This window comes from Monodelphis domestica, chromosome 2 (genome assembly GCF_027887165.1).
Source record: "Monodelphis domestica isolate mMonDom1 chromosome 2, mMonDom1.pri, whole genome shotgun sequence".
Classification (NCBI taxonomy): Eukaryota; Metazoa; Chordata; class Mammalia; order Didelphimorphia; family Didelphidae; genus Monodelphis; species Monodelphis domestica.
In genome coordinates, this window is record NC_077228.1 from 253,547,832 (window position 1) to 253,573,630 (window position 25,799).

General features: G+C 36.2%; 1 pseudogene; it reads right to left on the minus strand.

Annotated features, from left to right (window-relative positions):
- Positions 1 to 1,973: 1,973 nt before the first annotated feature.
- Positions 1,974 to 7,345, minus strand: LOC100009740 (olfactory receptor 2L2-like; annotated as a pseudogene).
- Between the last annotated feature and the right edge of the window lie 18,454 nt (positions 7,346 to 25,799).

Here is a 25,799-nt window from a genome sequence, read left to right on the forward strand (position 1 = left end):
TGGAAGACAGTGTGGGAGAGATTAGGTTTGGATCAACACCTCACACCCTACACCAAGATAAACTCAGAATTGGTAAACGACTTGAACATAAAGAAAGAAACAATAAGTAAATTATGTGAACACAGAATAGTATACATGTCAGACTTTTGGGAAGGGAAAGATTTTAAAACCAAGCAAGCCTTAGAAAGAGTCACAAAATGTAAAATAAATAATTTTGACATCAAATTAAAATGTTTTTGTACAAACAAAACCAATGTAACCAAAGGGAAATAATGAACTGGGAAATAATCTTCATAACAAAAACCTCTGACAAAGGTTTAATTACTCAAATTTATAAAGAGCTAAATCAATTGTACAAAAAATCAAGCCATTCTCCAATTGATAAATGGGAAAGGGACATGAATAGGCAATATTCAATTAAAGAAATCAAAACTATTAATTAGCCCATGAAAAAGTGTTCTAAATCTCTGATAATCAGAGAGATGCAAATCAAAACAACTCTGAGTTATCACTTCACACATAGCAGATTGGCTAACATGATAGCAATGGAAAGTAATGAATGCTGGAGGGGATGTGGCAAAGTAGGGACACTAATTCATTGCTGGTGGAGTTGTGAATTGATCCAACCATACTACAGGGCAATTTGGAACTATGCCCAAAGGGAACTAAAAGACTGCCTGCCTTTTGATCCAGCCATAGCACTGCTGGGTTTGTATCCCAAAGAGATAATAAGGAAAAAGACATGTACATGAATATTCATAGCTACGCTCTTTGTGGTGGCAAAAAATTGGAAAATGAAGGGATGCCCTTCAATTGGGGAATGGCTGAAGAAATTGTGTTATATATTGGCAATGGGATACTATTGTGCTAAAAGGAATAATAAAGTGGAGAAATTCCATGGGGACTGGAACAACCTCCATGAAGTGATGCAGAGAGAAAGGAGCAGAACCAGGAGAACATTGTACACAGAGACTGATACACTGTGGTACAATTGAATGTAATGGACTTCTCCAGTAGTGGCAATGCAGTGTCCCTGAACAATCTGGAGGGATCTATGGGAAAGAACACTATCCACTTTCAGAGGAAAAACTGTGGGAGTAAAAACCCCAAAGAAAAGCAACTGCTTGACTACAGGGGCCAAGGGGATATGATTGGGGATGTAGACTCTAAATGAACATCCTAGTGCAAATACCAACAACATGGAAATGGGTTCAGATCAAGGATACATGTGGAATTGTGTGTCAGCTATGGGAGGGATGCTGGGAGAGGAGAGGGGAAAAGTAAATGATTTTTATATCTAAGGAATAATGTTTGAAATTGACCAAATAAGATAATGTTTAAAAAATATTTATTCCTGGGATGCTTTATTTTAGGATATCTTTAAGGAGGGGATTATGGATTCTTTCAATTTCTACTTTCTCCCCTTGCTTAAGGATATCAGAGCAGCTTTCCTTGATGATTTCTTATAATTTGGTGTCCAGGTAAATCTCCTACTAGCACCAGGAGGGGAGAAGGAAGGGAGGAAAAGAGATAAGTTCAATCATATAACTTAGGAAAACTTGTATGGAAATTTGTTATTATAAGTAATTGGTAAAAATAAAATAAAAACATTTCTTGAAACATAGCTTGTAGGTATTTTGATAATTCTTAGATTATTACTCTTGTATCTATTTTCCAGGTTAGTTGTTTTTCCAGCAAGGCATTTCAGAATTTTTTTTATTTTATTTTTTTTTTCATTCCTTTGTCTTGTTTTTGGAAGCCTTTGGAGTCATTTGCTTAACATTAATTTTAGTGAGTTATTTCCTTTCTTGAGTTTTTGTGTTTCCTTTTGCATTTGGACAATGCTACTTCTTAAGAAGTTTTCTTCTGTTTTGTCTTTCTTTTGGCCATTGTTGTTTTTTCCTGCATTGGGCCTTTTCTTGTCTTTAGGAAGTTGTTTTTTTTTTCAGTGAGATTTTTTCTATGTTGTTGAATCTTTCAATCATTTCTTTTGTTATTTAATTTTTAGCTTCTTTTTAAGGTATATCAAGAGATCTTTAGGGGGGCCTGACATCATTTCTCAATTTTCTTTGGGGCTTCACATATTTCCCTTTTTTCATTATTGTTCTCTTCGAAGTTTGAATTTTGATCTTCCTTCTTACTCAAGTAACTTTCTAAGTTTAGGTTTTTTCTTTATCTTTTGCTCATTTTGGGGGGGTTATTGTTTTCCTCCCTTCCCCCTTATTTTCAGTTGCAAGATGAATGAGAACAGCATTGATTTTTGTAAGGTCACAAAAAGTATATCTTGAGATAGAATCATCCCTAGGAACAGGCTGCATTAGACTGGACTTGGAAAAGTTCTACTCTTCATAACTACAAAGTCTTCATGTACTATTTAGAGAACAGGAACCTCTCCAGGACCTTCCTTAGAGATCCTACCATGTCTTTGTTTCTCAGGCTATAGATGAGGGGATTCAGCATAGGAGTAAGGGTGGCATATAAAATAGAAAGTACCTGATTTATTTTGAGAATTTGAGCGGAACGAGGCATCATATAGATGAAGATTCCTGGTCCAAAGTAGAGACTTATCACAGTCAAGTGGAATGAGCAAGTTACTAAGGCTTTATTCCTCCCCTCAGGGAAGTTCATATGCAAGACAGAAAGGAAGATAAGTATGTAAGAGGTCATAATGAATCCTAATGGGATAAGGAAAACAGAATGCCAGCCATTAATATCCCATCTCGCAGGCTGAAGTGTCCTCACAAGAGAGCTTTAGAACTGCCATGACTTCACATAAGAAGTAATTTATCTCTTTAGAGTTACAGAAACGGTAATACATTGAATAGATTGTTTGAACTAGTGAATTTAATGTACCTCCAATCCAGGATCCAACAACCATCTGCACATAGATGTTATGATTCATAATGACCACATAGTGTAATGGGTTACAGACAGCCACATAGCGATCATAAGCCATAAGTGTGATAAGGGTACCCTCAGCACCTCCTAGCATTAAGGAGAAAAACATCTGACTTCCACATCCAAGATGTGAGATGTCTTTCTTTCCTGAGAAAAAGTCAATAACCATCTTTGGAACAACACTGGAGATGAAGGCCATATCAACGACAGAAAGTTGACTGAGTAGGATATACATTGGAGTGTGTAGATGGGAATCTGCCCAGATCAAAAATATGAGGATAACATTTCCAGTAATAGCAAATATGTAAATTAGGAAGATGACGGAGATAATAAAATCTATATGTTTCATTCCAGGGAAAAGGCCAAGAAGAATGAAATCTGTTGTTGATGTTGCATTCCCTCTTTCCATGTTTTTGCTTCATTGATGTGAACTGAAGTCTAGTGGGAGAAAATATGAAAAAAATATGAGTTTTACCATAATAAATTTGAATCTATATATGACTATATGCAAGAAACCATCTGGGATAATATATAAAATATTTGCCCTTGAGTCAAGAAGACATAGAATTAGTGATTTGCATTGATCTGCACTAATGGAGAGATTTTCAACACTAGAACTTCCTCATATGGATGAAATTTCAGGTTGAGTATATCAAACATACATGTACCCCTTCCCCATTTCTGCTGAAGTTTACCTGCACCACAAGAGAACCAACAAAAATATTTTGTATTTTAGGGCCTCAGACAACCTAAGCCTACACCTAGTGCCTAAGACAGTCTAAGTAAATTAATATTTTTAGATTTGTTTGAAGAAAAGTTTAATATTGTTACTGTTTTGGGATGATATATTACTTAATCAATGTTGGGAATTTAAGCATCTTTTTCTGAAACTTTTAGTTTTAGGGAGTAGCTTGGATTGTTGAGAGGTTAAGTGACCTCCAAGGTCACACAATCAATATGTCCGAGTCAGAACTTGAATATAGGTCTTTCTAAATTCTAGGCTCCTTCTATACTCTATGCTCACTTTCTGAAGATAAGTTATTTTCATAGAATCTTGGGGCTAGAAAGATCCTTTAGAGATCAGATAGTTCAAATTTATTTTATAGTTGAAGAAACTGAGTCCAGGAGAGGTGAAGGGACTTGAAAAGTTTATAGTGAGTATTAAAATGGTACACAAACAATCTTATTGGGCAAATTGTATAAATATAGTTTTAAAATTATTGTACAGATATATTTGTTATTTTTAAAAATCAAGTTCATGAAGAGATGATAGAATGGAACAGGTTAAATTATTGTTTTTTATGGTTTTCTGACCTCCTGACTCTAAAAGTAGTGGGGACTTGAAAATCATTTCTGTACCCTTTCTTCTCCCCCATTATTCTAACAAAATATATATTGGAAGAAATAAATCTGTTGGTTTTCTTCAAATGACTAAATATCTATTTAAATATATATGTATATGCATGCATTTATATGTAGCATATGGAAATAAACTTTAGCTCATAAAAGCAAGAAGATTCTCATATTAGGTCAGTATCCTATCCATCCCAGGATTATCTCCATTGTGGAGAACACAACAGAAATTGTGTTGTAGAAGAGTATACTGTCATTCTGAAAATCCATCTCAAAAGTTAGGGGCTTTGGGAACTTTCTAGTCATGTGCTGAGGCCAATTAGAATGATTTTGGGAAAGCTAATTATTAAATTCTCTTTGTGAGCATTTATACCTTGGAAATTAGGGCTTCATTTATTGTTTTATCAATTGTCTAGAAATAAGAAAGTAGAGAAAAACAATGTCATATTTAAGTTTAAAATATATAATGCATTTTCAGCAAGTGAGTTGTATATTTTCCAAGCACATCCTTCCATTAATAATTTTTTCCCCTTTCATTCTATCGTAGTATCAATTCTAAGACAGAAGAGTAGCAAAGGCTAGGCAATTGGGGATAAGTGACTTGTCAGAGTGGCAAAACTAGTGAGTGCCTGAGGTAAAATTTGATTATTTAGTAATCACTAGAAAAAGGAGGAGGGAATGGAAAAATTTGTTTTGAAGAGCACTGGAGCTCAAGATGCTGTCCTAGGTTGACATCTGCAAGTCTGAACTCAGCCATACAGGACAAAATACAGGAATTCAATAATAGTTTGAAGCAGTTTTAGAAAGAAAGTCAGAATTTAGATTAATTGCTTCTCAAATACCAGAAACAACAGAAATGCAAGTATGAATAAATGCAGCATGTAAGGACAGCAATAATAACAATGACTAGTAAATAGTAAAGAGTGACAACAGAAGACCAATGAGGCTTTTTTTTTTCCTAACCATATATAAGAAGATGGAATTCTTGAAGAGGTAACAGTGAAGAGTTGGACAGGGGGAATTGTGGACATAATCTGATAATAACCTGCCTTCAGGTTAAATGATGATTATTCAGAAGGTCTACATTAGAATATGGGAGGATACTTGAAAGAGGGGGAGGGGAACAGAAAAAGAGAAGTGTGTAATGCGCCAGAGTCAATTAGGGTTTCAGAGTCAATGAGGTGGTCTCAGGAAAACAAAAACCTATAGGAAGAGGGGGAGGAAGGAAAGAGATTAAAAAGAGGGGGAAGGGAGAAAGCCAAGTCAACATAATAAAAATTACATGCTACCAAAATTAATCTGTACTTTTAATGCTATGCCAGTCAAATTAGCAAGAGGATACAATAATATAAAATAATGTAAAATTCTTTGGATAAACAAAATATCTAGATATCAAGAGAAAGAAGTATAGATAAAGGGTCAATAGTAGTTCTAGACCTCAAACTATATCATAAAACAGCTGTCATCAAAACCATCTGATTTGAGTAGAGAGATAGATCAATGGAGAAAATTAAACAAAAGATTTAGAAACAAAAGAACTTAATAACCTGCTTTATGATAAAGTGGAAAACAGATTACATAGGGAGAATCTCCTTATTGGATTTAAAAATTCAGCATCTGTGGAAATTGGAAAGTGGCTTGGCAGAAATACACAATATATCCTAAATGGATATGTAATCTTAATATTAAAGCTGATACTATAAAAAAATTAGAAGAGAAACAGAAAATTTAGGATATATATTCTTAATCAAGCAAGAAATAATGGCAATTATAAAAGACAACAGATAACTTTACTTGAAATTGAAAAACTTTTGCAAGACCATCAATATTAATGCATCAAGGATAAGAAGGAAAATATTGAGTGGGAAAAATCTAAATATCAAATATCTCTGATCAGGTCTTGATATCCAAGATATGTAAACAATAAATAAATAAATACATATATTATATATTTAATAGACATTCTCCAATAGATAAATGATTAAAAGATATGAACAGTTTTCATAAGACCTATAAATTTCACAACTATTAAAAGTACTCCAAATCACTAATAAAATAATAAAAGAAACGCAAATCAAAACAACCATTAAGTTTCACCTTGTACATTGAAAATTGGCAAAATTAACAAAAATTGCAACAGTCAATGTTGGAGGAATTGGGAAAAGTGAGGCACACCAAATGTAATGTATTATTGATGGAACTGTGAAATGTTACAACTGATTCAGAAACAAATTTGTAATTATGTAAATAAAATAACAAAAACATCTATATCTTTGAACCAGACTCCAATACTAGACTTATACATACATACATACATGCATATACATAATATATACCAAGGAATTCATCAAAAAGAAAAATCTTCATATATTCCAAAATATTTGTAGTAGTTCTTTTTGTGATAGATAAAAATTGGAAACAAAATATATGCTTATCAACTGGGTAGTGGATAGACAAACTGCTATACATGAATGTAATAGAATATTATTGTCCTGTGAGAAATATGTGATGAGTAGAGAGAAGCATAGAAAGATGTATACGAACTAAGTGAAATAAGCAGACCCAAAAACACAATAAACAGTAACACTCATAATGTAAATGGAAAGAGCAATCATGCTTTCCTGTGCACTTCTATTTTCAAATATAATTGTTTATTCAGAGGATACAGAAAGTCTGGCATCCAAGAACAAAATAGAAGATTTGTGCAATGTAACATTCCCACAAAAAAAAATTGTTTTAATAATTAGGCCTATACCCAAGGCAAATACTTTTATTGTAACCAATAAGCTTTTAATAAATAGTAAGTAGAAGGCATTCATAATGCCAGAATGCATTACAGTAACTTAACTAGAATACCTATTATGTTTTCAGGAATTCAAATTTTCTGGTTTCTATTCATACCCCACCCCACCTCAAACAACTCCTTATTCTAGCATTTGTGGTTTTCCATAATAAAGGGCCCATTAAATTCTTGTAGTGATGAGCACCTAAAAGTTTCTCTGTACTTTGCCAAGAGAGAAAACTCATCTTCCTCTTAGAACATTTACCAATTACTGGTTTCCTTTTGATTATACCATCCGAACATCTTATCCATGGGTTAGACTAAAGGGTATTTAAGTTTCCTAACTTGAATCAGAAACCACTATGTGTGCAGTTCCTTAATTTTGTTACATAATTAATTATGCTCAAATTCACTTGATAATCTACCCCAATTCAATCCAATAAGTAAAGAATGATTCTAGGGCTTGGGGATACAAAGAAAATTGTTAAACAGTGTATGTATAATCTCAAGTATCTTAAATTCTACTGGGGGTATGCAACATGTGGGTAGCAAAGTGTATACATGATAATTTGAAAGAGTAAAAAGCATTAACTGATCCTTAATTATTGTTTGAGAGGAATCAAGAAAGCGCTGAACCTTAAAGTAATCTAAAGATTTTTAAGAGATAAAGAGGAGAGAATTCCAGGCATAAGGTAAAGCCCCAGAAAAAGCTTAGAGGCAGGATATAAAATGCAAGTTCAGAGAGCAGCAAGGAGACCAGTCTGAATGAAGTATAGAAATTATGAAGTGACATAGGGAAAGCACACTTCCTTTAGGACAAAGAATTGGGAAATATTCATAGTTAAGGGGTCAGGTTTGAATTCTGATCTGGTAAAAGAATGATATTAGAAGTCAGACAAGAGGGGAAAAAATCTGGAAAGAGCAGTAATCACAAAAATCCAGGAAGAAGACATGCAGAAAATGAGGATAGTCTAGAGACCAATATAGATGAGACCTGAAAACAGGACCATTTGATTTTATAATTAAGAAATTATTGATAAACTTGGAGAGAAGTGTTGTAGCTGTGTATTAAGATCTGAAGTCAGACAGCAAGGAATTAAGAATTAAGAAGGGATTGAGAGAAAAGTGAGAAGTAGAGATAATAAATAAGAAAAGAATATTCACTTTAAAAGAGACTAGGGCAAAAGAAAAAAATAAATAATGATATAGAGCAGTTTTGAGGTGTGTCCCATTTCATCCATACCTGTCAATATGATACCTGGCCATAGTAAATTACTATTGGCCTGTTGGCAAATACTCTTAGTTCATCTATGCCAGTCAATTAGGTTTATTAAATGCCAAAATCTTCACATGGGCCATATATCTGGGTCTAGCCATCAGCATGTAGTTTATTGCCAAAAGAAGATTGGTTTCTTGGAGCTTGAATAATATTCTTTTCTTTAATAGACTTCTCAAAGGAGGGAAGTAGAATTTAAAATTCTCAAGTTCTTATAGAAGTAAGTTCTGTGGCTTGAGACTACATGGGGCACAGGGATTTGTGAAAACATAGAGATCACTATAAAACCCTTTGGATCTAACCTGAATCTAGCCTTCAAAGATTGTAAAATTTCAGAATGAAAATCCTGATTCTAAATTTATTTAATTTTAAAAATAGATTTAATTTAAATATGTAGGATTGTTTGGGATTAAGATTTTGTGAATGGGTAAACAAGCTCTAGATTTAGCAGAAAATTTAGAAATTATCAAAATTCTTTCCCTTTACAGATAAGGAAACTGAAGTCCAGTGAGATTAAATAGGTTATGCAAGACCACACAGATAATAGAGTCATAATTCAAACCTCAATCTTTTGATTCCAAATCCAGTGTTACTACATCTTTAATCCAGAGTAGGATGTAAACCTTAAAATTTCACAGACTTATGAATGTTAAAAATTTTACTCCACATTGAGGAATCCTCCAATTCCCTACTTGAAATAATTCCCTACCAGATAGTGAGAACTCTACTTGAATGTGAAAACTCCTTGCTATGGGAATATCCCTACTTCACCCGTACTTAAGACTGCTTTAGGGCAGAAAACTCCTTGCTAAACAATGAAAGTACTTGAAAACCATACTTACAAAGGAAAGGAGTTCTTTGAGCCATGCCTGTTTTTGGAATTGATACAATGGGATGCTAGGTGCCTATAAAGGTGGGGCAACTTGTAAACTACTTAGACCTAAAAGATGAAAAGTTACTCAGAGGTTTTCTCTTAATGAAATTAGTCAACACAGCAGCATTTTTTTTCTGACTTACTAAAGAGATTAATCTACTCAGCTGTGAATTCAAAATGGGCTGTCTTTTGGAAACATCTACAGTGACTGGTAGATGGAAAAACTTAGGGTAGGTGACATAGGAGATTTTTCCCTTAAAAATAACAGCTCAGAGAAGAGCTGGAAATCATTCTGAAACATTCAGATTGAGGAGGACTCATTCTGAAACATTCAGATTGAGGAAGGACTGATTCTGAAACATTCAGATGGAGGAGGGAGCTGGTGAAAGCAGCTGAGATGATGCTGGCCTGGTGTCACTAGAATCCTTGCTTAGGCAGACCTTGTGGTGAGTGTTAAAAGACTGACTGACTGATCTCTCTCTCTTAAGACTCAGGTCTAGGCCATGTTGGCTTAAGGCCCTTCATACTTACTTCCTTTTTCTCTCTTTCTCTCTTTTCTTTAATTCCACATTTGTATTAATTAAAATCTCTATAAAACCCAGTTGACTTGGGTATTTGAATAATTGGGAATATTTCCCTGGTGACCACCTTATATTTGATTTAAAACCCAAGACACTGTAGTGAAACATATTTTCTGCGGTCAAATTTACTCACCCTCTCTTATATCTATCATAATTTATACCTTCCACCATTTTAACTCACTACAGTTTATGGGCTTCACTGTTTTAATTCTTACAATGATTAATACTTCTTCCTTACATTATTTGATGGACTTGACCTCTCATGATTTAACATATAGAAAATAACTTTGTTCCATATTAAATTAGATTCAATAAGGATTTCTTAAGCATGACCATAAACAGACAAGGCACTAGTAAATTGGCTATCTTATATTTGTGCTCAGTCATTGCTGCTTTTCAGAAATATGGAAATCTAGATTCATCTCAGTACCTTAGAGCTCTTGGAAACATTTATTCTTCTTTCATTCTCTTTGGGAAAAAAAAGAACTTCAGACAATTGAAATGCATTTTCCTACTTTCACAGCACAAAACTGGATTAGTTTTGGACTCAAAGAGTCAGTGATTCCATAATGTTATGGAAATTAAATACAATTTAGAACTTACAGGATAGGAAACCTAAATAGAGGATTGGAATTGTCCCATATCCCTAGACTTTAATTAACTTAGGTTTCTGACATCAATTTTCAACATATATATATATATATACATATGTAAAAAAATTACTCCTATGGACTTTTCTGAGACATTCTCTCCCTTCCAGTCTTCTGTGGTACCAGTCACATTTCCAGGATCTACCTCAATTGAATGTTGATTCTCTGATACTTCCCTATTCTTTCTGCTAATGGAGATCCTTCCTGGGCCATTTAGTAAGTCACTGGAACACATATGTAAATTCATGAAATAATAGATTTATAACCAGAAGATATCTTAGAAGCCAGTTAGTCCAAACACCTCATCTTGTGAATGAAGAAACTGAAGTCCAGAGAATTTATAGCTTTCACAAAGTCACAAATATAGAAAAAAGCAGAGCCAGGAGTCAGTGGTAAGAAATGAGAAATGGTGCACCCAGAATAGGACTTATCAGCTCTTAGTATGTATTAAGTTGGTTTATGAAGTTATGATTACATGACTTAGAACCTTGAGACTTCTATCACCTGCAGGGTTTAGCATGCTCCCTGAGGAAAGGCTGTGAGAGGTCAGACCAGGTGTCTTCCCTCTGCACAGAGAGTCTACTATTTCCTGGTGCTCCTCAGGTGAGAAGATCTGAGACTCAATGGATGAGGACTTTGAATCTTTCATTTTCTGATTGGTCTCTATGTTCTCTGAAGGAAAAGCTACTAGGGGCTAAGCTAGGCATCTTCCATCTTCTTCAAAGCAACCACTTCCATCTATGCCTGCACAAGACAACTTCTACTTCCTGTTGTCAGTCCAATCTCCCAGCTCAGATATGGAGACTATCAAGTGCAAAGAAGATCAATGTTCCTTTTAACTTCAGGTTTCCCATGTACTGTTATATTTGTCCTTTGAGGGTAGAGGGGTGGCATTCTTGACTCAAAAATGAACAGTCTCATATCTGGTCATTCCTTTCATGTCCCAAAGATCCTGAATTTCTGTTCATCATCCAAACCCTTGCCATCTAGTTTTTCATTCTTATCCCACTCAATACTCCCACTCCAAAATCTCAGACTGACTTCTCCAAGTCCTTCTCCTATGCCTTCTGGAATGCCAGTTCATATCCTCTAAAAATTAAGAGACAGAAAAGAGGAAGAGATGGTGAAAAGAGAAAAAAGGAAATATAGAATAGAGCAAATTATCTCATCTGAAGAGTTTTATGAGTCAATACAGTGGAAAGGAAGATGGTGCTGATGGAGGGGCTGCAGGCAATGCTTAGAACTTACTCTCATCAGAATTAGCTCAAACTAGGAATAACATCCATACTCAGCCTATGGACAACCACCTTGCTTTATAAAGAAGTTGGAGAGAAAGGGGAGTAAGAAAAAAAACAAATACCAGCAGATTTTAATTTTTTTTTTGGAATTAAATTGAAACCAAGTATTTGCTTGTTGATATTTTTTTCTATTTATTTTCTAAATAATAATATTAATACGAGCTAACATTTAATCAGTGCCTTAAAGTTTACAACACTTTACAAATAGTTCATTTGATTTCACAAAAACCTTGGGAGCTAGGTATTATTGTCATCCTCATTTTGCAGATGAGGAATTTGAGGCAAATAGTTATTAAGTGACTTGTGTAGGATCAGATAAGTAACAAGTCTCTGAGACTCACGTCGTCCTGACTCCAGACATAACATTTTATGTACTGTGTCACTTAAATTAAAGGTATATGAAGAGAGAGAAATGCTTTCTTTTTCTAAATTTCTGAAACTTTATGTTTGAGAGTGTATATCATTTGTAAGAAACCCAGTTGCTTCTCCTTTATTGAGGTATGCAGTGGGAATAGTTTTAGGAATTTGCATTATTTTATTAAAAACAAAAAGCATCCTTTAAATTTTTCTTATTTGGATTATTTGGGCTAGTTGAATATTCTGGTTAATTAGTAATTCCTATCTCTTAATTTTAGTGTTTTCCTTCTATTGGTTATTTCCTATTTATTTGGTGTATAATTTATTAATATATTTGTATATAGTTGCTGGTTTGTTGTCTTTCCTATTAGATTGTGAGGTCCTTGAGGGCAGTGACTGCCTTTTTGCCTCTCTTTGTATTTTCATTACTTGCAAATAGTAGATGTTTAATAAATACTTATCGATTTACTATTTTTAAAAAATGGTAGATAAATTGAGGAAAGAAAGGTTCAGAGGAGCATTTGTGAACAGACAAAAACCAAAAGGAGAGAGGGAGGAAAAGGCAAAAAGTAGGAAAATAAGATGGAGGGAAACACAATTAGTAACCATAACTGTGAATGTGAATGGGATAAACTCACCCAAAGAACAGAAACAACTAGCAGAGTGGATTAAAAACCAAAATCCTATGATGTGCTGTCTCAAAAAAAAAAACATTTAAAGCAGGTAGAAACACAGAAAGTAAAAGTAAGGGACTGGAGTAGAATCTATTATACTTTAATTAAAGTGAGAAAAAAAACAGGGGTAGGAATCATGTTTTCAGATAAAGCAAAAGTAAAAACTGATTTAATCAAAAGAATCTAATCAAAAGAGCTAAGGAAAGAAATTACATCTGGAAAAAGGCATCATAGACAATTAAATGATATCAATGCTAAATATATATGCACTAAATGACATAACATTCAAATTCCTGAAGAAGAAGCTACATGAGTTATAGGAGGAAACTTTATTAGTGGGGAATGTGCTCTCAGAAGCAGATAAATCTTACAAAAAATAAAGAAGAGAACTTCCGGTCAAGATGGCAGCTTAGAGGCAGCAAAAGTTCAGACCTCTGAAAACCCTTCCTTACCCATCAAAAACTGAATGCTCCTAGGGGACTGAAATTCAAACTTAACAACAGGACAGAACTGGAGAACCCTCCTCCTGGACTCGAATCAAATGGTACACCCCCCAAAAGCCGGGATCCTAGATCACTCGGGTCTAAGAGGAAGGCAGAAGGAAGGTCCCAGGACCCCTTGTCCTCAACCCAGAGTGCTGAGCCCACGGCAGAAGCTGAAACATCAGGGCCGGCAAAAGGGCCTCAGGGCCAGCTGTTTGTAAGGGCCCACCTTGAAAGCAACCTGAGCCAGTCTCGGGGGCATCCAACACAGATGGCAGGGAAACAGAGAGAGACTGGGGCTCCATATGAGTCTCACCGGAGGTTTTTGCTTCGGGGAACATCCAGTCCAACCCAGCTGAACCTAATCACATCAGGAGCCCTCAGAGCTCAGGGAGGCCAGGACCCCTCCCCCCCCAAGAGTCAAGGTCTTCTGAAAGGACAGAAACCTGGGGCCTACAAAGGGGTTGCTCCAAAGGGCATACCTTAAAAGTAACTTGGGCCAGTCTCCTGGCATCCAACACAGACAGCAGCAGAGGTTTTTGTGTCGGGGCACATCCAGACCAACCCAGCTGAACCTAATCCCATCAGAAGCCCTCAGAGCTCAGGGAAGCCAGGACCCATCCCCACTTAAAGTGCAGGGTCTTCTGAAAGGACAGAAACCTCGGGTCCTGCAAAGGGGTTGCTCCAAAGGGCGTACCTTAAAAGTAACCTGGGCCAACCTCGGGGTATCCAACACAGAAGGTAGCTGGTACCTTGCGGACAGTGCTGTGCCAGGCTCAGAGCGTGGAAGTAAGGCAGCTGAAAAGCAACTGGAGGGAACTAAGAGTAGTAACACCTGAAACACCGGCAGGCAGGGGAGGACAGACCCTGGGCTTCCCCGGAAAGACAGCACAGCTGTGGAGAATGGACAATCTGCCTAGGGCTAAAGCCCCAGACCATCAGACAGATACACTAAGAGCCAGTCCTCCTCACTCAGATAGAGATGGCAAACAGTACAGAAGTGCAAAAGCTTCCAAACACCAAGAAAAGCAAGAAGAAGGGGGTAACTTTGGACACATTTTATGGAGCAAAAATAGAAAATACAGAGTAGATAGAAGAGGAAACACAAACAAATGCTCCAAAACCTTCCAAAGGAAATGGAAATTCTCCACAAACTCTTGAAGAATTTAAATCAGAAATTATCAAAAAGATGGAAGCCTTCTGGCAGGAAAAATGGGAAACAATGCAAAAGGAACTCAGTAATATGAGAGACCAAAATATGCAAATGCAGAAACAGCTTGAAGCCTCAAAAAACAGGTCAGACCAAACTGAAAGGGAAAACCAGTATTTAAAGGTCAGAATCAGGCAACTGGAAGACAATAATCTTGTAAACAAGTAAGAATTAATAAAGAAAAGTCAAAAGACTAAAGAATTAGAAGACAATATAAAATATCTCACTGACAACGTGACAGATCTGGAAAACAGAGGAAGGAGAGACAACTTGAGAATCATTGGTCTGCCCGAAAACCCAGAGATAAACAGTAATCTTGATATCATAATACATGATATCACCAAAGAAAACTGCCCAGAGATTCTAGAAAAGGGGTACAAAATATGCATTGAAAGAGTTCACAGAACAACCTCTACACTAAATCCCCAAAAGACAACTCCCAGGAATGTAATTGCCAAATTCCAAAGCTTCCAAGCAAAAGAAAAAATTTACAAGAAGCCAGAAAAAGACAATTTAAATATAAAGGAAGACCAATCAGGGTCACACAGGATGTAGCAATTTCCACTCAACGACCATAAGACATGGAACATGATATTTATTTATTTTTTTTCATGCAACACATTTTATCATATTCCCCATTTAGTGACAGAAGACATATCAAACATATAATTTAAAAAATTCATGAAGGAAATAAAGTGAAAGATGACATTCTTGACTGACTGACTGACTGACAATTCCTTCTTTAGCTGTGGATAGCATTCCTTGGGTTTATCTTGGGACATTGTTTTGCTGATAATAGTTGAGTCCTTCACAATTGATTACTATATAATATTTCTGTTACTGTATACATTGTTCTTTTAGTTCTGCTCACTGCACTTTGTATCAGATCATATAAACCTTTCCAGGTTTTTTGGAACTCATCCTTTTCATCATTTTTTTAATATTTTATTTGATCATTTCCAAGCATTATTCATTAAAGACATAGATCATTTTCTTTTCCTCCCCACCCCCACCCCCCATAGCCGACGCATAAATCCACTGGGCATTACATGTTTTCTTGATTTGAACCCATTGCTTTGTTGATAATATTTGCATTAGAGTGTTCATTTAGAGTCTCTCCTCTGTCATGTCCCTTCAACCGCTGTATTCAGGCAGTTGCTTTTCCTCGGTGTTTCCACTCCCATAGTTTATCCTTTGCTTATGAATAGTGTTTTTTTCTCCTAGATCCCTGCAAATTGTTCAGGGACATTACACCGCCACAAGTGGAGAAGTCCATTACATTCGATTATACCAGTGTATTAGTCTCTGTGTACAATGTTCTCTTGCTTCTGCTCCTCTCACTCTGCATCTCTTCCTGGAGGTTGTTCCAGTCTCCATGGAACTCCTCCACTTTATTATTCCTTTTAGCACAATAGTATTCCATCACCAACATATACCACAATTTGCTCAGCCATTCCCCAATTGATGGATATCTCCTCATTTTCCAGTTTTTGGCCACCACAAAGAGCACAGCTATGAATATTTTTGTACAAGTCTTTTTGTCTATTATCTCTTTGGGGTACAGACCCAGCAGTGCTATGGCTGGATCAAAGGGTAGATATTCTTTTGTCGCCCTTTGAGCATAGTTCCAAATTGCCCTCCAGAATGGTTGGATCAATTCACAACTCCACCAGCAATTAATTAATGTCCCTACTTTGCAACATCCCCTCTAGCATTCATTACTTTCCTTTGCTGTCATGTTAGCCAATCTGCTAGGTGTGAGGTGATACCTCAGAGTTGTTTTTATTTGCATCTCTCTGATTATAAGAGATTTAGAACACTTCTTCATGTGCTTATTAATGGTTTTAATTTCTTTATCTGAGAACTGCTTATCCATGTCCCTTGCCCATTTATCAATTGGAGAGTGGCTTGATTTTTTGTACAGTTGATTTAGCTCTTTATAAATTTGAGTAATTAAACCTTTGTCAGAGGTTTCTATGAAGATTTTTTTTCCCAGTTTGTTGTTTCCCTTCTGATTTTAGTTACATTGGTTTTGTTTGTGCAAAAGCTTTTTAATTTGATGTAGTCAAAATTATTTATTTTACATTTTGTGATTCTTTCTATGTCTTGCTTGGTTTTAAAGTCTTTGCCCTCCCAAAGGTCTGACATGTATACTATTCTGTGTTTACCCAGTTTACTTATGGTTTCCTTCTTTATGTTTAGGTCACTCACCCATTTTGAATTTATCTTGGTGTAGGGTATGAGGTGTTGATCTATTCCTAGTCTCTCCCACACTGTCTTCCAATTTTCCCAACAGTTTTTATCGAATAGTGGATTTTTGTCCCAAAAGATGGGATCTTTGGGTTTATCGTATACTGTCTTGCTGAGGTCGCTTTCCCCCAGTCTATTCCACTGATCTTCCTTTCTGTTTCTTATCCAGTACCAAATTGTTTTGATGACTGCTGCTTTGTAATATAGTTTAAGGTCAGGGACTGCAAGGCCCCCGTCATATGTGTTTTTTTTTTCATTATTTCCCTGGATATCCTTGATCTTCTGTTCTTCCAAATGAACTTTGTTATGGTTTTTTCTAAATCAGTGAAGAAGTATTTTGGGAGTTCAATGGGTATGGCACTAAATAGATAAACAAGTTTGGGTAGGATGGTCATTTTTATTATATTGGCTCGTCCTATCCATGAGCAGTTAATGTTTTTCCAATTGCTCAAGTCTCATTTTAGTTGTGTGGAGAGTGTTTTGTAGTTGTGTTCATATAGTTCCTGTGTTTGTCTCGGGAGGTAGATTCCTAGGTATTTTATTTTGTCTAAGGTGATTTTGAATGAGATTTCTCTTTCTAGTTCTTGCTGCTGAGCTGTGTTGGAGATATATAGAAAAGTTGATGATTTATATGGGTTTATTTTGTATCCTGCAACTTTGCTAAAGTTGTTGATTATTTCAATAAGCTTTTTGGTTGAATCTCTAGGATTCTTTAAGTAGACCATCATGTCATCCGCAAAGAGTGATAACTTGGTCTCCTCCTTGCCTATTTTGATGCCTTCAATTCCTTTATCTTCTCTAATTGCTACTGCTAATGTTTCTAGTACAATGTCAAACAGTAGAGGTGATAATGGGCATCCTTGTTTCACTCCTGATCTTATTGGGAATGAATCTAGTTTATCCCCATTGCAGATGATATTAGCTGATGGTTTTAGATATATACTATTTATTATTTTTAGGAATGACCCTTCTATTCCTATGCTTTCTAGTGTTTTTAATAGGAATGGGTGTTGTATTTTATCAAATGCTTTTTCTGCGTCTATTGAGATAATCATGTGGTTCTTGTTGGTTTGCTTATTGATGTGGTCAATTATGTGGATGGTTTTCCTAATATTGAACCAACCCTGCATCCCTGGTATAAATCCTACTTGATCATGGTGAATGATCCTTCTGATCACTTGCTGGAGTCTTTTTGCTGGTATCCTATTTAAGATTTTTGCATCTATATTCATTAGGGAGATTGGTCTATAGTTTTCTTTCTCTTTTTTTGACCTGCCTGGTTTTGGAATCAGTACCATGTTTGTGTTGTAAAAGGAGTTTGGTAGAACTCCCTCTTTGCTTATTATGTCAAATAGTTTGTATAGTATTGGGATTAACTGTTCTCTGAATGTTTGATAGAATTCACTGGCCCTGGGGATTTTTTCTTAGGAAGTTCTTTGATGGCTTGTTGGATTTCATTTTCTGATATGGGATTATTTAAGAATTCTATTTCCTCTTCTGTTAGTCTAGGCAGTTTGTATTTTTGTATATATTCATCCATATCCCCTAAATTGGTGTATTTATTGCCATATAATTGGGCAAAGTAATTTCTAATGATTGCCTTAATTTCCTCTTCATCAGAGGTGCTGTCCCCCTTTTCATCTTTAATGCTCTTCATTTGCTTTTCTTCCTTCCTTTTTTTAATTAGATTGACCAGTACTTTGTCTATTTTGTTTGTTTTTTCAAAGTACCAGCTTCTTGTCTTATTTATTAAATCAATAGTTCTATCACTTTTGATTTTATTAATTTCTCCCTTAATTTTTAGGATTTCTAGTTTGGTTTTCTGCTGGGGTTTTTTAATTTGATCGCTTTCGAGTTTTTTTATTTGCATTTCCAATTGATTGATCTCTGCTCTCCCTAGTTTGTTAATATAAGCATTCAGGGATATGAATTTACCTCTGATTACTGCTTTGGCTGCATCCCAAAAGGTTTGAAAGGATGTCTCGCCATTGTCATTTTCCTTGATGAAATTATTAATTGTTTCTATGATTTCTTCTCTAACTAAATGATTTTGGAGTATCATATTGTTTAATTTCCAATTAGTTTTGGATTTGGTTTTCCATGTACCATTACTAATCATTATTTTTATTGCCTTGTGATCTGAGAAGGCTGCATTCATTATTTCTGCTTTTCTGCATTTGGGTGCTATGTTTCTGTGACCTAATGTATGGTCAATTTTTGTGAATGTGCCATGTGGTGCTGAGAAGAAGGTGTATTCCTTTTTATCCCTATTTATTTTTCTCCATATGTCTATTAATTCTAATTTTTCTAAGATTTCATTCACTTTTTTACCTCTTTCTTATTTATTTTTTTATTTGATTTATCTAAATTTGATAATGGTTGGTTTAAGTCTCCCACTAATATGGTTTTACTGTCTATTTCTTCCTTCAATTCTCCTAGTTTCTCCATTAGAAATTTGGGTGTTATATTATTTGGTGCATACATGTTGATTAATGATATTTCCTCATTGTCTAAAGTCCCTTTTAACAAAATATAATTACTTTCCCTGTCCCTTTTGATCAGGTCTATTTTTGCTTTGGCTTTATCAGATATCATGATTACCACTCCTGCCTTCTTTCTGTCAGTTGAGGCCCAGAAGGTCTTAATCCATCCTTTAATTCTGACCTTGTGGGTGTCAACCCGCCTCATGTGTGTTTCTTGAAGACAACATATGGTAGGGTTTTGGATTCTAATCCATTCTGCTATTTGTCTACGTTTTATGGGTGAGTTCATCCCATTCACCTTCAAAGTATGATTGTCACTTGTGGACTCCCTGGCATTTTGATATCCTTCCCTAATTCTAACCTTTTCTTCTTTGGCTCTACCTTTTAGTTCAGTGATTTACTTTGAATCAGTCCCCCTTGTCCCCTCCCTTGATGTTTCCCTTTTTAGTCCCTCCTTTTTTGTTCCCCCCCTCCCCCCTCTCTTTCCCTCCCTTTTTGTTTTCCCTCTCCCCCTCCCCCCCCTTGGTTTTCCCTTCTCCCTACCCTTGTTGGGTAAGATAGAATTCAAGATCCCAATGGATCTGGTTGTTTTTCCCTCTCAGAGTTGATTTCACTGAGATTAAGGTTAAAGTAAACCCCCTCCCTTCCTCTCCTTCTTATAGGAGTTTTCTTCCCCTCCCCTTCCCATGTGAATCTTTGTGTGAGAAAGATTATTCTATTTGGTCTTTCTTTACCCCCTATTTATACATTACATTTTTCCCACATGTTAGTATACATATATTGATAGAAATGTAGTCCTTATAGAAGAGAGTTTGAGTAAAAGAAGATAGCATTTTTCTCCTTTCCCCTTTCCTTAATATTTACCTTTTTAGGTATTCCATGCTCTTTGTCTTTCGATATCGAACTTTCCACAGAGCTCTGGTCTTTTCTTTGCAAAAAGTTGGAAATCTTCTATTTTGTTGAATGTCCATACTTTCCCTTGGAAGTATATAGTCAGTTTTGCTGGGTAGCTGATTCTTGGTTGAAGACCCAGCTCTCTTGCCTTTATGAAGATCATGTTCCATGCCTTACGATCATTCAGAGCAGAACTTGCAAGGTCTTGTGTGACCCTGATTGGCATTCCTTTATATCTAAATTGTCTTTTTCTGGATTCCTGTAGGATTTTTTCTTTTGTTTGAGAGCTTTGGAATTTGGCAATTACATTCTTGGGAGTTGTCTTTTGGGGGTTTAGTGTAGAAGGTGTTCTGTGAGCTCTGTCAGTGGCTGTATTACCCCCTTGTTCTAGAATCTCTGGGCAATTTTCTTTAATTATATCTTGTATCACAATGTCAAGTTTGGTGTTTATTTCTGGCTTTTCTGGAAGTCCAATTATTCTTAAATTATCTCTTCTCCCTCTATTTTCCAGATCTGTCACCTTGTCGGTGAGATATTTTATGTTCTCTTCTAATTTCTTGGTATTTTGGCTTTGCTTTATTAATTCTTGGTCTTTTACATGATTGTTGTCTTCCAGCTGCCTGATTCTGGCCTTTAAAGCCTGGTTTTCCTTTTCAGTTTCATCACACCGGTTTTGTAGATGCATGAATTTCTTTTGCATTATTTCCAACTTTTCCTCCCAGAAGGCTTCCATCTTTTTGGTCATTTCTAATTCAAATTCTTCATAGGTTTGTGGAGAGTTTCCATTTCCTTTGGAAGGTTTCGGAGTATTTTCTTGTGTATCGTCTTCTATCTCCTCTGTATTTTGTATTTTTGCTCCATAGAATGTGTCCAAAGTCACCCCTTTCTTCTTATTTTTCTTGGGATTTTGGGGCTTCTGTGCTTCTGTGGAGTTTGCCATCTCTGAATGGGGAGGATTAGCTTTTCTTATCTCTGTCTGGTGTTCAGAGGCTTTAGTCCTGGGCAGATTGTCGGTTCTATGAGTTTTCCCTGGGTTAAACTGAGTATGCCTTAAGGCAATGACTTTCACTGGAACTGGAATGGAAGGGTAGGACCAGGGGGCCACACTCTCCCCCGGCTCTCTGGGTCGGGTTGATTTCCAGAAGTTGCCTTCAGAATAGCTGGCCGTGAGGCTGTTTTGTCGGCCCTGAGGGTTGCTGTTGTTTCAGAAGACCCTGCTCTCTGCGGGGGAAGGGGCCGCGGCTTCCTGGAGCTCCGAAGGCAGTGACTTTCACTGAGACTTGGAAAGCAGGATCCAGCTGGTGAGGCTGTCTTGCCTGCCCTGAGGGTTGCTGTTGTTTCAGTTGACCCTGCTGTCTGAGGGGGGCGGGGCTGCAGCTTCCCGGAGCCTTGGACTCTGTGCTCCTACCCATTAGGTCCCAGTGATCTCGGGTTCTGGCTTTTGAGGGGAGCCATACCTTTTGATCCAGGTCCAGGTCCAGGAGGATGATTCCCAGAGTCTATGCTGTTGATCGTTTTGAATTTCGGGGCCTTAGGAGCTTATAGTTTGAGATCGGTTGGGAAGGGTTTTCCGGAGATCTGAACTTTAGCATTCTCTAAGCAGCCATCTTGACCGGAAGTGGAACATGATATTTAAATATAAAGGAAGACCAATCAGGGTCACACAGGATGTAGCAATTTCCACTCAATGACCATAAGACATGGAACATGATATTCAGAAAAGCAAGAGAGCTGGGTCTTCAACCAAGAATCAGCTATCCATCAAAACTGTCTATATACTTCCAGGGGAAAGTATGGACATTCAACAAAATACACGATTTCCAAGTATTTGTAAATAAAAGACCAGATCTCTGTGGAAAGTTTCATATCCAAACACAAAGAGCAAGAGAAAAATGAAAAGGTAAATATGAAGGAAAGGGAAAAGGAGAAAAATGTTATCTTTATCTTTTATTCACACTCTCTTCTATAAGGACTACATTTATATCAATTTATATATATATTAATATGTGGGGAAAATGTAATGTGTAACCCTCAAAAATTGTATGCATCATTAGAGTAGTAAGAAGAATCAGGCATAGGGAAAGTTTGGGGCATCAAGAAGATATGGAGAAAGGGGGAATAGAAAGAAAAAGGGAGGGGGGAATAGTTGATGGTACTAAGATATACTCCAAGAAATAGGAAATAAAACTAAGTAGAATAATCATTCTCACACAAAGATACACATGGTAAGGGGAGGGGAAGAATTCTCCTATAAGAAGGAGAGGAAGAGAGTTTTTACTTAAACCTTACTCTCAGTGAAATCAACTCTGAGAGGGAAGAGCATCCAGATCCATTGGGATCTTGAATTTTATCTTATCCAACAGGGTAAGGGAGAAGGGAAAACCAAGGTGGGTAGGAGGGGAGTGAACACAAAAAAGGAGGGAAGGAGAGGGGGGGTGGAGGGAATAAAAAGGGAGTTGCCAGAAAGGGAAACATATCAAGGGAGGGGACCAGGGGGACTGATTTAAAGTAAATCACTGGCTTAAAAGGTTATAGCTAAAGAAGAAAGGTCAGAATTAGGGGAGGATATCAAAATGCCAGGGAGTCCACAAGTGACAATCATAACTTTAAACATGAATGGGATGAACTCACCCATAAAATGTAGACAAATAGTAGAATGGATTAGAATCCAAAACCCTACCATATGTTGTCTTCAAGAAACACACATGAGGTGGGTAGATACTCACAAGGTCAGAATTAAAGGATGGATTAAGACCTTCTGGGCCTCAACTGTGACCTTTTGACTTTCTAGTAATGAACTGTTATAGGGAATTTCAGAAGGGGAAAAGATTTATACAAAGGGGAAAAACAAATAAATGAGTTTATTAACAAAGAAAGGGATAATGGGGATGGAAAAAGGAAAAGATTTGCATCTATTTGTCCCAAGATATTTAACCCACTATAGTTAATTTCCTAAGCTTAACCTGTCTAATTAACTCAACTAAAGATTTCTAAGGATAAGTCCAACAGGGAACTCAGAATCTCATACACAGAGTTCTTGGTGGGTCAGGTAGCAAGAATCCAGCTGTTGAGTCCTCAGATGTTCCAGGAGAGAGAGAGAAAGGCTCCTCCGAAATCACTTTGTCCACCAGAATGTATGGGTATCTTCTACTCAATCCTTTTGATCTTATTCTAAGGCAGACAACTTACAAGATGAGGTTGTCCAGGAAGAGTCCAGATCCACACTTGACCTTCTGCTTGACCTTCTGCTCCAGATATACAGTTGGAAATCTGTCCAGAGCTTAGAACTCTGACCCAGCCAAATCTTGGAGAATTCTTAGGCTTGAGAACTGTCAATCAATTCTTTGCAGCTTCTTTGCACTTTGTAACTTCCCTCACTACAGAACTATGGTGAACTCTGTGCTGGGGTATGGCATATTGTACCCACAGAGAGGTCTCTGAGTGCCCCTTCTGGCCCACATGTCATAGGTTCACTACCACAGCATTAAGGGAAAGAGTATGAGGAGAATAGATTGTCAACAGTGTTGAGTGACGAACCCCCTTGGGGGAAAAAGAGAAGTGTGGAAACTAAAGGCAAATTCCGCCTACTTTAGAGATTTCATTTGTAATTGTCATTGCAGGATGTAATGACAATCATCAAACTTTATAAAGAAAGAAGTTTTCCTGTTATTTTCTGAGGCTCATAAACATACAATCTGGTAAAACATAGAGACAATGAGAGGGTAAATGAATTACACAGGACTATATAGTCAATATATATCAGATGTGAGAACTTTATTATTTTTATTATTATTACTTATATTATTGTATTTTAGGATTACAAAAATGTTTCTACATACAATATTACAGCAACCCTATGTAGTTCCATCCCTGTGAGGTAGAAAATATAAATATTTTTGTTCCAATTTTATAAATAAACTGTGGCTCAAAATGTGAAATGACTTGCTTAATATAATTTTAATAATTTATAATGATTTTAATAAAAATAAAAGATAATAGATAGAATCATTACGAGGACCAAAATTCAAATTCAGATGTTCTGATTCCATTTTTTTTTACCATGCTACAATGTCTCTCTCTTGGGTTTGAATTTATGTAACCTGATTTAAAGGTGATTAAAGAATTGGATTATAAAAGCTTAATGCACAAATAAGAACCCTAGTGTAGCAAATTGTTGGTTCTGGATTTCTTTTAATTAATTTTTATTATTTGGGGAGATCAGAGCTCTTTCTCCTAGTTAGGAGATTATTGAGCTGGCTGAAACCTGTCTCATGGGATGATCTTTCTCCTTTAATCAATCCTTTGTGAACCCTCTAAATGTAATTTAATCTTTAACCAGACTTAGTTTATCTATAGAGTTTGTTTAACTAGATTTATTTAATTGGAGGATGTATGAGATCATGATTCCATTTGATTAGGTTCATTCAACTTTTATGACATTGAGGGAAGCATTAGATTATGAATTTATCTTTTCTTCAACTTTTTTATAGGCTAAGAGAAATATACAAGTTTGCAGTATGTAAAATAATTCTTTCATTGTCACTCTGATGTAATTTTGTATGAAAAGCCTTGTTAGAATCCTAATTTTGGTTCAGGCTTATTTAGTCATTTATTTATATTTGTGATCCAAACCTGTGCTTAAGCATAATAAAAAAAAACAATCTTTTTTTACCCTGATAATTTTTACATTTTGGTGGATCAATTTTGGCAGCAATTACCTGCCATATTAGCTGAAAAAGAAGATTTTCCTCCCAAAATAGATTTGCATAGTTGCCAGAAGTACTGCTAGGGTAGGTTTTTAAAAGAACTTTTACATATAGTATCTTATTTTAATTGAGCAAAATCCCTCTTATGTAGGCAAGGCAAATATTTCTGTACCGGTTTCATAGACAAAACTTTGGGCAATAAACGTTTGCTAAGTACCTAAAGTCACACAATGAATGAGAACTGTTATAGGTAAAGTTAAGTGTGTGCAGAGAGCTGAGGCAGACTGACAGAAATAAGAAATTTTAGAATTCTACTGGGGAAGAGTCAGTTAGCTTATACTGGGATTATTTTCTCTTTACCTGGAGAGGGACTGGATACCTTCCTTTGCTAAATGTGATATATCTGGACTTCCCATCCTACTTGCTTCCCTGTAACTGATTTAATCATCTGTTGAGTTTCTTGAGTGATCCTGTTCAACTGAGTCATCTGTCTGTGAGATTCTGGATGAGATCCTCATGGATCCAAACTATCTCCTTGGACCCTGCCCTGCCTGGCTGCTTAACTACCTCCATTACCACCAAAAGTGGGATTTGTTTTGGGTTAGTGTAGGATATTCATATTGGGTCACTAGATAGATAGATAGGTGAGCTTAGTGTAGCTGATTCCAAGAAGAGTCCTGGTGACAGGACATTTAGATCTGGTGGAGTTTAGATAGATACTTTTAGCTCAACCTTTCACTAGTTAAAATTAAATAACTTTTATATATCATCTTAGTGGGTGTGTGTATTCTCAGGGTCTGGCTCTGCCAGCTCTGTGATTGAGTGACCTTCCCAGAACCAAGGTTATACTTCTGATACTGGCATAAATACCATCATATCCCATCCCTAAGCCCCCCTCTATTTATTTTAGAATGAAAGTTAGAATTCAGCTCTCCAAATCCAAATCTGATACATTTCCCTCCAAAATCTAGAATGAAAGCAAACACAAAATTTTATAAAGCAAATTCTTCTCAGAGAAGTTTATATCTGGT